This window comes from Gymnoscopelus braueri (genome assembly GCF_963280865.1).
Source record: "Gymnoscopelus braueri genome assembly, chromosome: 16".
NCBI lineage: Eukaryota > Metazoa > Chordata > Actinopteri > Myctophiformes > Myctophidae > Gymnoscopelus > Gymnoscopelus braueri.
The window spans coordinates 25,272,068-25,285,920 of NC_137616.1; the positions used below are offsets into that span (position 1 = coordinate 25,272,068).

A 13,853-nucleotide genomic window follows, 5' to 3' on the forward strand; every position below is an offset into this window, starting at 1 on the left:
GCGATGCCCACTTCTACTACATAACGTGTTATATGCGCATGCAGGCATTTATATGAATAGCCCAGAGATGTAAAGCTTTAGGTGAACATAGGCTACTGTATAACGTGGGAGCCGACAGCCGAGGCTCCTGTAAGTTTCATATTTCACCCTCTCTGCCCCTATTTGATTTCACGTGATGTTCATTGATCTTCATCCCAGACCATGCACGAACCCTAGCGTCCATATACTAGCCTATTCCGGGGTGAACATTCGGCAAAAATAGCAGATCCACAAGCTGCTCACAACTATTGACATGATGCATGGTGAGCTTGTAGCTAAATAGGCTATTTTCAAATTTCAAATGAGTATAAGACTTATTTGACGAAATCGAGTCAGAGTTGTGAGAGACAGCAGCTTAAAATAAGAATGCAACAATAGTGATAATTTCCCTTTCACGAGCTCCTCTAGCCTATCTTATCAGTGCACCTTTTAAACTATAACCAAAACTCTTAAAGTCTTGATTGTTTTTTCGTTGTCGCTTTGATGATTAAAGTTCCAATTAGATTAGTCTCTTCCTTGCAGTAGCCTATTTATGCTAATAAACTAATGTGAACTCAACCTGCCTGAAAAGTAGTAATGTCAGGTTAGTCATTTCGTGGGCCTACACTAAAACAACCCTGATCTGGCACCATTTACGTCCTTTATCTACTAGAGTAGATCTATCTATCTATATCTATCTGTTTTAGGCTATTCTCGATTAGTTGTTTACGAGTTCCTGTTCATAACCATATAACTAGTTAGCCTACCTCAAAGCATCGCCACAATGGACACCAGGGGAGGGTTGAACTCAGAGCTTTGGAATGTGACTGGAAAACTCTTGAAAACAAACGATATAACTGATGAAGAACTGAGGCTCATCATCGTCTACAACTGTCAATATCAAATCTATTTACAGGCAAGTCCTATGGCTATGCTTTACTACTGTGTGGAGAAATGGCAACTTGGTAATAACTACAAATGTAGTCCACTTTTCAAGTCAGACATACACATGGAAGAAGCACGCCATCTAACCATCTAACACAGGCTGCAGTTACTCAAGGACATTGGGCAGATCGATAACAAGCCCGGAAGAAGAAGGGGGGAAAAAACGTCACAATCTTATCTTTAGGGCCTATCCTATCTACAACAGCACGGTTCTCAAGGGTTACTCTCGGGTATGAGGAAAGAGGGAAAAACACGTTTGGATTGGAAGAATGAATCAACAACAACCTCATCCCCACCCACCGACCAAAGAGCCCACCCTCCGGAATTCATGAGCTTACCCCTACCCCCAATCCATCCCACACACACCCAGCCCCCGCGCAAATTCTGTTTTTGAAGATGCGTGTAGAAGAGGCCTCCAGTCCACAGTGGCCATTAGAATTACTGTTTGGGTCACAGGGCTGGGGATACCGGTGTCAGATATGATCGACTCCCTCGTGTCCTGAGAGGACATTTCTGGTCGAGACGAAGCCAATGGTAATCATCATAATGGAGTCTTCTTTTAAATATGTATATATGCAAGCTCAAAGGCCCCCACATACGTCACAAACATGATTCGGTATGGTAGGCCTACTTGTAGCCTGTCTGCTAATCAAAACAACTGAACGATTGGCAGCTCAACATTAACGCGCAAATAGTTAAAATGTCTTCGAATTCCAGTGAAAATGTTATAAATGTTTATAAATATCCCTGATCCCTAAAGTGGGATTTGTGAAAACTCAGTAGCCTAATGTAGGCTATGCATGTATAACAATGCTTTTTAACTTTGTTTAACTTGTTTATACGACACTATTATAGTATAGTAATGGTAGTGTATAAAAGCATCACCTTTACAAAGCACAACCCATGCCCTAACACTGATGCACCATACTTTCACGACCATATGGAAAGATTCCCCGGCTACTTGAATACCAACATTCTGAGTAGACTTTGGACTCTCTCACCCTAGCTAACCCCACCCAACCCCCACTTCTAACCATCTAGGCTCCCAGAGGAAATTTGCCTTTACCCTGCATTGCTGTCAATGCAGTTCAAAGGGTTCATTGAGTTCGTCTATCCCTTTCTCCTTTCTTTTTGGAAAGGGGGTTGTTTTTTGTCGTTTAGTGTATGCATTCCAGCCACCAATCCTTCACTTTTTATGTCCTCGACAAGGAAGTGTAAACATTGCTAGCTGAGCAGCAGGTCATCTCATGTCAGAGCTGTTTTTGAAGAATTGGAATGTAATGGACATTTGAAACGTTTTGCATTCAAAGGGTGATTATTTTCTTTATTTATTCATTGTTTCGAAGTAAGAAATGCAAGTGATCGTGCTTCGATTTCCTCTAAATTGTTTTAGTGTCAAGACTAATTTAGAGGGGAAAGAAATTAACCCTGTCTGTATTTTATCAAATATATATCCATATATGGGACGATAACTTCGTCTCATGTGGCATATTTCGTTAATAAACATTTATAACCAACGAAAAAAATTACAACTATCTCCTAAAAAGATTATAGTGTGCCATGTGGCCCTACTTGACCGCATGACCAACAAAGGCTTTGAACAAAAAAGTGATTATTTTTCATCTCAAATCTATTCTAATGAACAGATTTTTTTTCCCCCTTTCTTTTCTTTTTAATAAAACCAGAGCAAACATTTGTGTTTAGGATTATTTGAGTCTTGCACATTTTAAGGCCATGAACCAAAAGCCACATTTATAGTTCCTGGAGAATCTTTCTAGGAGAGGTTTGAATGCAGCCTAAAAGTGTGGAAACAACTTTTCTCGGAGCGCATAAATCTCGACCATTTGTCCGAGATTCTAACTTTGCCCGGACAAAAAAGCAACCCCCCAAAAAAACATAGTAAACATGGTCAAAATATCTGAATGAATGCCGGTGACGTCAGAGAGGGGCTGAGAAGCGCATGCAAAGACGCAGTGATTCTAAACCGCCTGTTGGACAAAGTTGGTTCACGGGGTGATTTCTAGTTATTTTCATTTCTGGAAAGCATGATAATTTTCTGAGACATGGCAGGTCAGTACCGTTCTGTCTCACATCTCTATAACGTCAATTCATAAATATTCTTATCTGATTAGCCAAAAAAAATCGATTCTTCAGTGTTTCTACACCTAACCCAGAATCGGATGCATATTTATTATTAGGTAGCCTACCACATGCACACATTGCGATGTTATCAAACGTGTTATTTGATCATCAATAAAATACCTGTATGGTCCATGATTTAATCAAGTTGCATTCAATAAAGCCGACTTCATCAAGTCGTTGAGTTATAAAGTAGCTCCACATAGCCAGCTCCCGTTCCGTCAAATGTCGTGGATTCGACGCTTCACTTGTCAATTCCTTCCTAATATTTACATGATCTAGCTCAGTGGTTCACAAAGTGAATTTCAGGGACCATCGGGGGTCCTTTAGGGGGTTCTAAATGGAACCATACAAGTCTGTAACTCTGACAGTATACAAATGGACCCGTTAGGGTCCATTTGGTTCCATGTGTACACTGTCAGAGTTAAGGGGAGACCTTGAAATTGTTTAAGTTTGAGAACCATTGATCTGGATACAGTCGGATTATTATTCACTCACCTGTGAGCGGAGGCAGGGACATGTTCACCCAGTTCCCTGTGAATGGAATAGATGATAGTAGTATATAGGCTACAGGTAAACCAAACCTTCCCCTCCGTGTCCCTTGATGCTGAAAAAAACCTAACAAGAACAAGTGTCGGATGTTCACAAAGTTTACCGATAAATGCACATTTATCTTTGCTTCAGATTTTGGCTGCCGGTAAACCCGGCACACATGAAGCAACTGGCCGACTGAATTCAAGACGATTTTCCATCTATGAATATTTTATAGTGACACTGTAACATAAGATGAGCGTGCAAGGCAGGCAGATTTGTTTTAATTTTGCCCGACAGATTGCACTGAGAGTGTAGCAGAGAGATAAAGCAATAATAACATGATTATTTTCCATGGCAACTATCTTCTAAATTAGACAAAGATGGGCGATGTCCCAGTAAAAGTGGCCACACGTGGTTGTAGAGTCTTTTAAATAAAATGTAAAAGTTTGTTAATTGAGCACATGGAACACAATTTTATTTTCATCATGCAGTCCTGAAATGAAGTTAGTCTTTTCAACTACAGTTATAAGAATAAGTAGGTTAATAATAGGCCTCTATAGCCAAATATGACCTATTCAATATGCAACATAAGGAGTGCCACAGCTGACGTTTTGTCCGCCAGTGTTAAAATCAAATATAAGTAATTAAAATGCGGCCATTTAGACCATGTGGCATCCTTTCTATGCTTTTAGCTTCCCCCACCACTTCCTTTCTTACAAATACAAATACATACCTCACCTCCCCCACTCATTTTGTGCAGAGAGTAGAGATCACTATCAATGATATATCCTCTATCATAAACAATATTTTTTTCCCCAGTGCAAATACAGTTACTCATAAGTGACAACAACACCTGTGCAAAAGTTAGTCTGTTGCCCTAACCATAGCATCAAATATTTTATTTCTATATTTCTCTGAACAACCGAAACCCTCTTACCCTCTGATCTGAGATCTGCCATAGACACGCTACATGGCGTTATCTGCGTCCAGCGGCACAACTCACAGCTGGCCTCAGATCAGCTTCTATCTTAGAAGGTGTTAAAAGCGTCTTCACTCAGGATGGAAATAAACAGCGCCACGCACCGGCTCACTGGTGACATTCGGAACCAGGTCCAAGCCCGCTGCAAAAAAAGAAAATGAGCCTGTATCTAAGCCTAATTTAAAGGGATAGTTCACCCCCAAAATCCTATCGATTAGTCACCCCATGGAGACTTGAATTCATGGCTATCTTTTTTGTTTTTGTCGCGTTCCTAAGCCATTAATTTGATGACCGGCATGCAGCGGTTCCAGTAGGAGACACAAAGAGTCTCCTTTGTATCTCCTACCGGAACCGCTGCCTATGGTCATCAAATTATTGGCTTAAGAACAAAAAAATAAGTCTCCATGGGGTGACTAATCAATAGGAAAAAAGTATTTTTTTTGGGTGAACTATTCCTTTTAAAATAATTGCCTAATTTCAAGGACCCCATAACTCTGAGAGTGTTGTACACTTTCAGAGTTACAGACCTCTATGGGTCCATTTGGAACCCCCTCAAGGAAGGTCCCTGGAACCCCACTTTGTGAACCACTGGCCCATATGAATGACCTTTTAAGGGTTCTTCACAATTAAACCTCATATTCCAAGATTCCATGTAAGATGGTCATCAAAACCACCTGGGTTTCAATACAGATTGATTTCCACCAATAAGAATAGGATGTAATCATATTTCATTTCCTCAAAACCCAGTAGCCAATCAGATGATCACCATGACTACCATTTGCTGTTGGTCCAGATCAGTGTTGGAAAGTAACTAAGTACATTTACTCAAGTACTTAGGTACAATTTTTAGTTACTTTTACTTTATTTGAATATGTCAAATTTTCAATACTTTATACTTGTATTCCGCCACACCTCAGAGGCAAATATACATTATTATTTTTTACTCCACAACAATTTAGTTACAAATTACTTTGTATTTATATTTAGATTATTGTAAAACATAGGTACATTAACCAGTTAAGCCCTATTTTATACATTCAAAAATAGCTGATCTACACAAGGTCATAATGTGTCGCATTAGCCACACATTGTTTGTCACAATGCTTGAAAAAAGAAAAGTTTGAAAGATTTTGAACAACAAAAATGTGATCTTTCATAATCCTTTCTTTTAACTTTTGGTACTTATTTTGATGCTAATACTTTCATACTTTCACTCATGTAAAATTTGTAATACTTGTACTTGTGGTAGTGCTACTTCTAAGTAGTTTTCCAACCACTGGACCAGATCCAACTCAGTGTACTGACTTTATAACAATGTAGGATAGTGTTGCTGTCAGGGAGAAACCTTTTATCTCCATAGTGTAACTTTTTGTGTTTTTTTGTAAATGAATGCCCACAAAAGTAGCAGATCTGTACTTTTGCTATTTTTGGACATATGAGGTTTCCACCCGACAGATGATATAGATTATGTATACATCATAAATAACACCATGGTCACAGGTGTCCAGACAACAAAAAACAAACTATTTGTGTAGAGAATCTTGTTGGCCGCTAGCTTTGTGCTTTTAAATAAAGACACAACAAATATTCAAAAATGCATTTATGTGTTTCATTTCGTTTTGTTAAGCTGGTTAAAGTATTCTAAGAAATCTGAGAGGAAATTTGAGAAGTTTAAAGAACAGGGGGAAATATGCTTTTAACTCACCCCATGGTTTGTTTCAGTTAAATTAACATAATTCAAAACTTCTTGTAGTCAGGGATTTTGAACAAAACTTTCTTACAAAAGGGAATGATTATGAAACATGTTAATGTCATGGCCCATTGGCCCATAGAGACATACTGGATGCATCTAACATGGTACTCCCACATAGTCATAGCTACATCATGTTTGACTTACTAAAATACTTATTTGGTTTGCAAAATGTGGCATGTTTTCCCATAGCTAGTGGTGGAAAAAGTACTATTTAAAAAAAAAACTTAAGTAAAAGGATCAATACTGCAATGTAGAAATACTCCGTTACAAGTAAAAGTCCTGAATTCCAAATGTACTTGAGTAAAAAAGTATTGGTATCAAAAATGTTTAAAGAACAAAAGTAAAAGTACTCATCTTGTACTTGTAGATTTTCAAATGGCTGAAATATATAGGGCTGAAGTGGGTAATGTATGTTTTGTAATAATAATCAAAATCTACAAAGTAACTAACTAAAGTTTTCAAATAATTGTAGTGGAGTAAAAGTATAATATTTGCCTCTGATATAGAAGTGGAGTAGAAGTAAAAGTACCGAAAATTGGAAATACTCCTGTAAAGTAAAAAAAATACCTCAATATTGTACTTAAGTACAGTACTTGAGTAAATGTACTTACTGTAGTTACTTTACACCACTGCCATAGCCCCCCAATCCTCAGCAACAGAATACTCAGGCACAAAGTGATATATGGTTTCTTTGGTGGAAGCCATTACATTTTAGTTTATAGTTTCAAAGAAGAAAGCAAACAACTGTTATAATACTACAAGTGAAAGTATATACTTTCAGTGAATTTCCTTAATCAAAATAAATAATTAATTACATTTTGTATAATGTATATGTAAATGCTTCTGGAAACAATTCTGCACAACAAAGAAGCACTATATAGCAGCTGCATTTTGATAAGGTGGTTGAATGGTTAAAAACAGTTTCTATGGTTAATAATTACCATGATATAAAGGGTGTTTAGTTCTTCACAGTAGATATATATATATATTTTAAATGCATCCACAGTGATGGTCATTTATAGCAACAAAAATCCCAAATCCATCTTTCTGCAACCTTAACCAAAGTTTAACTCTAACTCAGTCTAACTGGTTCCCTATTCAAATGGCATATTTGTCATTATTGGAAGTTTTTTGTAAATTGATGCCCTACTTTATCATACTACAGTGTCACAAAAAGGTGCAAAAATGTCAGATCTACAATTAAGTTCACTAAACTTGTAGATCTGATATTTTAGCTTTTTTTAAGTGAAAGTGGTTAAACCATTTAATCCGGGGCAACGCATATATGTGTCATTTTAGATTTTGAGCTATAATCATAATTTTTATACTTTGGCTATTCAAAAATAGCAGATCTACAAGCTCATATCGCGGCACCGAGTGCCGGTGCCGCACTATGAGCTTGTAGATCTGCTATTTTTGAAAAATCTTGAACATTTTTGCGAATCTTTGAATACATAATATTTCTTGAAACAACATTTCTAACTCAAATCTTTGCTTCTGGGGGGTCCCCGGAACAAGATATTTTACAAATGTTTGCTTTAAAATATATATATTCAAAGATTTGCATACATTTTCACACACAAAAAAAGCAGATCTACAAGCTCATAGCCAAAGACATATTGAACGAATTAAAAGTATGAACAAGAGCTTATAACTTAATAATAACTTCATTGGATCCATTGGAACACAGGTTATTTTTTTCCCCATTTCCTGAAAAGTAACAGTTTTGGACATACAAGGTTTCCACTGACAGTGATGCCTAGTTAGAACACATTTCCTGAACGTGTGCCAAGACCAAAAAGCTGTTGTTTTTTCTTGTCTAATTGCTGTACATATGGTAAAGTGAATCAAAGTAGACACACATTTTGTTAATGATTCTTCAGAAATAACTTTCCAAGATGGTGCCATACAGCTCAACCAATGAGATTTGGGGAGCTCCTTGATTGGCTAAACTGAGTGACTACTGTTCAGTAGTGGAAAGTAACTTAGTACATTTACTCAAGTAGTACAATTGTTAGGCTCTTTTTACTTTTCTTCAGTATGTCTATTTTTTGATACTTAGTGTGTACTTTTTACTCCACTACAGTGATTTGAAAACTGTACACAAGTTACTTTGTAGATTTAGATTTATTACAAAACATACCTTAATGATTTCAGAGCTATTTTATACTTTGGCTATTTTTGTGAGTACTTTTACTTTAGTTCTGTAAGTATATCTACATTTTAAATTTTCTACTTTAATTCTTTAATAATAATAATAATTTTATATTGTGATATTGCTACTTATACTTAAAACATCTGAGTGTAATTGTTATGTTTTATTTTATTGTTTTCCCTGTGACTGGAGTCAGTAAGGAATATCTTCCTGCATGGATTTTGCTGCTCTTACAGCCAACATTTAGCAAAAAGAATCACTAAACCCTATACAAGTCATCATCTCAGAATCAGACATAGACCACAGCAGCCTATATATATACAAAGGGTAGACACTCCAAATATAATGTAAAAAAAATTAGAAAAAGGGGGGAAAAAATAATATATCTCCATTTTAGGTAAGACATTCTAACTAATATAGGCAGTGGTGGAAAGTACATTTACTCCATACATTTACTCCAATATATAGGCTACTACTTAAGTATAAATTCTACTTCTACTCCACTACATTTTGAAGGCAAATCATGTACCTTTTACTGCACCACATATATTAGACACATTTAGTTACTTTGCAATTTGACATTAATAATATAAAATCAACAAATGAATTAGGATGTAGCTATTATTATAGATTAAATAAGTTTTTGATTAATAATTAATAATGAAAAACTATGGGGTTATTTTAACTATAGATAGTAAAAATAAGCCCCTAGCCTATAGCCATTGCAACATTAATTACACATTGATGCATCAATAACACAAATTAAAGTAACATTTATTATTCTGAAATCAGCCATTCTGCCTTATGAATAGTTCTACTTTTGGTGATTCAATTATATTTTTGAACCAATACTTTTGCACTTTTACTTACGTCAACTACTTTTACTTTACTGTAACCGAGTATTTGTACTTCTACTTAAGTAAAAGCTATGAGAGGCCACTATGGGCCATCTGACGTCATTATAAAGCTCAGGTGTCATATAGCCTAGCTACCATTTCAAGGGTGGCTCTCTCTAGAGCTTCTGAAAAGTTGTGAATGAATGTTACACATGGCCGTACCGACATATGGCGCTGGTTCTCAAAGTGGGGTCCGGGACCCCCAGTGGTCCTTGAGGGGGTTCCAGGGGGTCCCCTGCAAAATGTGTTAATATAGCATCACCATCATTTTAACCGCTTTAACCTTTTATACTTTGGCTAAAAATAGCAGATCTACAAGCTCATAGCCTGGCAGGCTACCAGCTTGTAGATCTGCTATTTTTAAAATTTGTGCAAACCTTTTTAATATATAAATATATTTTTAAGCGAACATTTGTACTCAAATCTTTGCTTCTGGGGGGTCCCTGGAACAAAATATTTTAGATGGGGGTCCGCGGCCAAATACATATCATTTTGGGGGTCCTTGACATGAAAAAGTTTGAGAACCAATGCTCTATGGCACTGGCTCCCAAACTTTTTCGCTCGAGACCCAACAGAGTCCGTGTGAATGGAATTTCTTAGATTTTTGCCATTTATGCATGAAATTATTTTTGAAAAATGTCTGAATTTGTTCTTTGTTGATGAAAAAAATAGATTATTTGGGGGGGGAAATGATTTTTTTCTGAAACAATTAAAAACAAAATGTAGGAAATGAAAGAAATTAAGGGGATATTTTACGCATACAATTTGGTCAGCGACCCAAAGATGGGTCCCGACCCACTGTTTGGGAAACAGTGCTCTAGCTATGGTGCCGTTAAAGACACGCCTTTCTAATGGTGTATTATGGTCTGTAGTGAGACAGACCGCATGCCATTTTGTCTAGTCATGACATCTATCACGTCTCAAGAGCCAGTATACCCATCATTAACTATTGAGCGATTGCATTTTTAAACTTTGAGACTCTAATAGGCTATCTACCATACGATCTTTGGACAGACAACCAGTGTTGCCATGTCGGCTTATTATAAGCAACTTTGGGCTTATTTTTCTGTAAAGTTGCTTATAAAAATTGGTGGTTGTGGTTTTGTGCGCTTGTTTCTAAAGTGTACTTGCTTATTTAGGCTTGCCCCCAATTTTTATTTATTTAAACCAGTGGTTCTCAAATATTTTCATTAACATGTTTTGTGCCCAGGGCATTTGTGTTGTTAGAATGTTTCAAAAAATATTCCAATATTCTATAGTCCGTTTTTGAAAATAGCAGATCTACAAGCTCACAACGCGTTACATCGCGACGCGTTGTGAGCTTAGAGATTGGCTATTTTCAAATATCCGATGCAAAGTGTCCTCATGTGGCCTAAGTTGCTTCTTTTGGGCTCGTTTTCCTAGACCTGGTTGCTTATTTCTCTCACACAGTATGGCAACACTGCAGACAACCTTCATATTGCACTCCAATCGAACATGACAGGTTTGAGCATGTTCTGGTCAGTGTTGTCATCTTTTGTGAGAGAAATAAGCAACCAGGTCTAGGAAAACAAGCCCAAAAGAAGCAACTAAATAGGCCACATGAGCACCTTTAATTTAAACCTATATGCATCGGCTATTTGAAAATAGCCGATGCATAACAACGTGTTGTGAGCTTGTATATATTTTCAAAAACTCTTGCAATAAAATGTGGAATATTTGGAAAACTTTTTTTTATTATTTTTATCTCAAACATTCTAACAATACAAATCCTCCCCTGCATGGGCACAAAACATTTTCATGAAAATATTTGAGAAACAAAATTATTAATTAAATAATAATTAAATTGTGAAGCAAGCCTAAATAAGTCGCTCTGATCGGTAAATATTTCAACGCGCCTTTCCGGAGTAGCATAATAATAGCATAATGGCTCATCTGTAGGCCGAAATGACTATTTATTTACTCGGCTGCAGTGGTGTAAAGTTACTAAGTACAGTTACCCAAGTAGGCTACTTAAGTACAATGTTGAGGTATTTTTTACTTTACTGCAGGAGTAGGCTACTACTTCCAATTTTCTGTACTTTTACTTCTACTCCACTACATCTCAGAGGCAAATATTGTACTATTACTCCACTACAATTATTAGAAAACTTTAGTAACTAGTTACTTTGTAGATTTAGATTTGTATCACAAAACATACATTTCGGCCATTTGAAAATAGCCGTGAGCTTGTAGATCTGCTATTTTCAAAAGATTTTTATACATTTGAAAACTTCTGCATAATGAGTGCTTTCTACTTTTGGTAGTTGAAGTACTTTTTATACGCAAGTATAAAAGTACGGAATTTGAATTCCGGACTTTTTACTTAACCGAGTATTTCTACATTGCAGTATTGATACTTTTACTTGAGTAAAAATGTGAGTAGCCTACTTTTCCCACCACTGCTCGACTGTGTTATAAATGATAAGAATGTGAATTATAAGCTGTTGATTTGGCAGGTCCAAAGAAGAGACAGAGATAGCCTATGTCCTTTGAATGCTTTTAGCCCCAGAATTCATGGTGGGCGTACATCGATAATTCTTCAGACATCACATTACCGACCCATTCATCTTAAAACTGATTGCACTTGAACGAACACACACACACACACACACACACACACACACACACACACACACACACACACACACACACACACACACACACACACACACACACACACACACACACACACACACACACACACACACACACACACACACACACACACACACACACACACACACACACACACACACACACACACACACACACACACAGCTCCAAAGCGCCATCTCGTGGTTGGACATGGACATAGTCCCGCCGACCCGGCCGCCCAGGCGTTTGTGAGCAGCTCACACTTAAAAAATCTACTTTTTTCATCCAGATTGAAAACTAATCTGTTTTACAGGCGGTAATAAATATGTTCCTCAGCAGCGCAAAAATACGCATATGCATATAAAGTTATTTAAATTGTGTGTGTTTGCGTATTTTATTCGTGGCGGCTGGAGGGTTTGAGTGAAAATAGCAATTTACCTACATCCAGTGGTGGAAAAAGTACTTAAGTAAAAGTATCAATACTGCATATATAAATACTCTGAAAAGGTCCAGAATTCAAAATGCACTTGAGTCAAAATAAAAAAACATATGGGTATCAGAATGTACTTATAGCAAAAGAAGAAAGCACTCATTATGCAGAATGTCCGATTTCAAGTTTTCAAATGTATACAAATCTCTTGAAAATAGCAGATTTACAAGCTCACAGTGGTGTGAGCTTGTAGATCGGCTATTTTCAAATGGTCAAAATGTATATAGGGCTGAAGTGGTTAATGTATGTTTTGTAATAACAATCATCTACAAAGTAACCAGTAGATCAAGTTTTCAAATAATTGTAGCCTAATATTAGAGTAAGTGTAATATTTTCCACTGAGGTGTAGTGGAGTAGAAGTAAAAGTACTGAAAATTGGAAATATTCCAGTAAAATAAAGTACTTGAGTAAATGTACTTAGTAACTTTACACCACTGCCTACATGTTTTTTTTTTCTTCCCCGCGGTTAATGACGTGATACAAACTTGAGCTGATGGACCAATCGAACACAGCGACGTTGCCATGTAAAATGACGAGTCTCTGTGGGCTTCCTTCTGCTACTTTGTATCAAATTCCGTTCATGAAAATTACCCTTTAGAAACTCTGTTTGAGCTATATCGGCCAATAAAATATTTATTCAATTAAATGTAAGCCTGCTTACATTTGTTTGGCAGAATTTAAAGTCCAGAGGTTTATATGACGTTGATAGAGCAAAGTACAGTATATGTCACTAATTTGCGATCCAATAACATTTTAAGTGAAAATTGAGTAACATCGGCGGCACCTGCTTAATGCCTATAGGCAGCTTGTTGGGACCTTTGAAAACTAAAGCACCTTCTTTACTTTTTGCAGTAGAATTTGCCTTATCATCCTATGCTTGAATATTCAAGTGTGTGTCCCACTTGAGAAGTTCACTGCACTTGTTGCCTCGATCAGAAGAAAAAAAAAATACAGTTGTATGCTATTTTGTGTGTAAAAGACATTGTTTTTATGATCAAATTATATATATTAAAAAAACGTTCTAAACCAATTTGATGTGTTTTCATTTGACTATGAATGGAGGGATTTCTTAATGTCATTTAAATAAATGTTTTTGATCCACCTAGTCTGGCGTCATGTACACCTAGTAGTTGTTTTTGTGTTTAAAAAAAGTAGCAAATAAATGTAGGCCTACTGTAGTCTATACACAGTAGCCTACAAGACCAAAAACAGATTTGACTTGCCATTTTTGGGAAATTGAATGCAAAGATCTGTTTATATTATTAATTAAGAAAGCAATTTATTTGTTCACTAAGATTTAATTCCTGCAGTTGATAGTGGTAGTAAAC

The 13,853-nt window shown here is 36.6% G+C and overlaps 1 protein-coding gene across 2 annotated transcripts in view; it reads right to left on the reverse strand.

The window, feature by feature from the left end:
• prep (prolyl endopeptidase) overlaps window positions 1–13,853 on the reverse strand; it is a 189,575-nt gene that overhangs the window by 158,377 nt on the left and 17,345 nt on the right. The gene's annotated exons all lie outside the window — the stretch shown is intronic.